The 2,500-nt window shown below is 58.5% G+C and overlaps 2 non-coding genes across 2 annotated transcripts in view; both read right to left on the minus strand.

Annotated features, from left to right (window-relative positions):
* Positions 1-93, minus strand: part of LOC139241158 (28S ribosomal RNA) — a 3,755-nt gene extending 3,662 nt beyond the window's left edge. Inside the window, exon 1 of the ribosomal RNA XR_011588800.1 lies at positions 1-93. This exon is cut by the window's left edge and continues 3,662 nt beyond it. This is a non-coding gene — a ribosomal RNA (28S ribosomal RNA).
* A 921-nt stretch (positions 94-1,014) lies between these two features.
* On the minus strand, positions 1,015-1,168 carry LOC139241140 (5.8S ribosomal RNA). Its single transcript, XR_011588787.1, has one exon. It is a non-coding gene; the product is annotated as a 5.8S ribosomal RNA (ribosomal RNA).
* Positions 1,169-2,500: the final 1,332 nt, after the last annotated feature.

Below are 2,500 nucleotides of genomic sequence, written 5' to 3' on the forward strand. Positions count from 1 at the left end.
CTGGCAGTTACAAGGGGAATCCTTGTTAGTTTCTTTTCCTCCGCTTAGTAATATGCTTAAATTTAGCGGGTTGTCACGTCTGATCTGAGGTCGTAGGCAGAAAGTTAGCTCCAGCACAACAACACGCACGCACGCCCGCCCGCCCGTTGTTGGCGTCCTCGAGACCAACCTAACCCGGGTGGGATAGTACAGGCGAACGGACAGGGGGAGGAGTTTTGCGGTGCACTGGAGCCCGGGCTCGGCTCACACCGTTCTGGAGTCCCAATTCAGGGAGAGAGAGTGAGAGAGAGCGTCAGAGGGACAGGCGACAGCGAAGCGAGAGAGTAAGGCCAGAAGCAATGGCTGGGCAGCAAGGAGTGCAGGAGGATAAAAGCAGGCAGCAGCAACGGCCAGCAGGACGTACGCGGGGGACTGACCTGGACGCACGCTCAGCGGTCGGCAAGTGTGCTAGATCTAAGCGGGCCACGTGTGGCAGGACACAGAGGTCCAGCACAACACAAGGCACCGCAGAGGCTCTTGGGCAAACCGCCAACAGAACCAAACGGATGCAAAGCCAGCCCACAGCACGGCAAGCGACGTCGCTACTTCAAGATACCCTCGGTACAAACCAGTACACTGCAGCCAAAGACAGCCCAACCTCGTCCTCTCTCTCTCTCTGCGGAACACCACCAGCCAAGCCATTGTGTTCACCTCTGTGCTCACCTTCAAACTCCAGAGAGACAACCCTGCCCCGAGGAGGATGCCTCGGCAAGGTGCACCAATCCTAACACCGACGCGGTCAATCATTTTTGCAACCCAACGACAGCCGTGCTGGAAAGGCTGGCCCCGACCGTGCCCGACCGCGACGCCAGGACAGACATGCCCACCACACCGAAGGACAAGGATCAAACTCTCCAAGGCGGAGAGACTCCAGGTCTGCAATTTGGGGTACAAAGAGGAACAGGCCTCTGCGTCACCCCAGCCGCGCTCCTGCCTTCACCCGATGGCAAAGGCGAGTGCGATTGATCGTACAAGCGACCCTCAGACAGGCGTAGCCCCGGGAGGAACCCGGGGCCGCAAAGTGCGTTCAAAGTGTCGATGATCAATGTGTCCTGCAATTTACATTAATTCTCGCAGCTAGCTGCGTTCTTCATCGACGCACGAGCCGAGTGATCCACCGCTAAGAGTTGTTCGTTTTTTTTTTCGGCTTGCTTTTGTTCCCCGGAGGGCCAAGCCCGGACCGCCCAATGCTTCTCCTCCCTTCCAACGAGGGTCGCGTAGAAGCCCCAGCCTGCAACGGCCCGGAGGTGTATATCAGTCGATCATCAAATGAAAGGGTTGCACCGAGATTGCTTTAAGTCAGGGCGCTCGCGAGGCGACGCACTTCGGGTCAACGCCTGAGCCCACCGGCCGACACGCGCCACGATCAAGAGAGGCAGTGTCTCTGCTGCCACCGTTGGCCGGGAGGACGAGAAGAAGCTGAAGAAGCAGGCAAAAAAACGAACTGAGTGGCGTACAAGCCAACCCAGGACGCACCCCGCTGTGGGGTGCAGACGACCGCGGGGCGTCAGGTACATTCTCTCGAACGTTGCCTTGCAAGCTGGCAACAACAACAACACGTCTCGACAACAGACCAACAGACACTCGAGTCTTTAAACCGCCGCCCCCAGACAACACCAGCTCGTGGGAGCCGCAGGGGGAGAGTTTCAGGTACCCTGTACAAGTAAAGGGAGAGTGACTAGTGCGACCAAAGTGTCACCGCGTGGGGAAAGAATGCCGGGCATGCATCACCGGTTCAGTCCCTGCGGAGCTCACAGTGGCCGTTCGCCGAGGCCCCGACGACGAGCCGCCAGGCAACATTCGAGCCCGCAGAAGCTCCCTTAATTCGACTGCGGTGTAATGTTGCAAGACGGTGGCAAGTCCATTGCCGGTCCGTACGAGCAGTGTGCGGTGCGGGGAAAACAGCGGGAGCAATGGCGAGGGAGAGAGAGAGAGAGAGAGCGAGAGACAGCCACACGCACAAGACTGGACGAGACGCAAGACGAAAGAAGGACCGCAGGCCAAGGTCACACAGGACCAACGAACAGCGGGGGTCGTGCGGTGTGGAGCGGCAGTAGGCAGCAGAAAGACGAAGGCGAGGCATTTGTATCAAAAGCCAGGACACCTCTACCTTGCTCTGCCCGTCATGCAACCGCAGACCAGCTGACCGAAAAGACCAAGCATGCCAGGGCCGCCCCTGTCTCAAGCCAACCGAAACGTTTTCTCTGTGAGCGAACATTCAACTCTCTTCTCGCTCTCTCTTTATCTCTCTCTGTAACACGACTCTCATCTGCTGAGCCACATCTCGCTCGTTTCGCATCCGGGCCGAGCCGGTTGGGTGCGACATGTGCCTGTTCGTGCGAGTTCGGTTCTTCGTTGTGCTTTTTTTTCAGAACGGACCTCTCGCCTGCGCATGAGGCGCCGGACGCGGTCGACCAAGTCTCCGGGCCTGCAGCATCCTTGGAAGCACTCCTGCTGGCCA

The sequence above is a fragment of the Pristiophorus japonicus genome, chromosome Y (assembly GCF_044704955.1).
Source record: "Pristiophorus japonicus isolate sPriJap1 chromosome Y, sPriJap1.hap1, whole genome shotgun sequence".
NCBI lineage: Eukaryota > Metazoa > Chordata > Chondrichthyes > Pristiophoridae > Pristiophorus > Pristiophorus japonicus.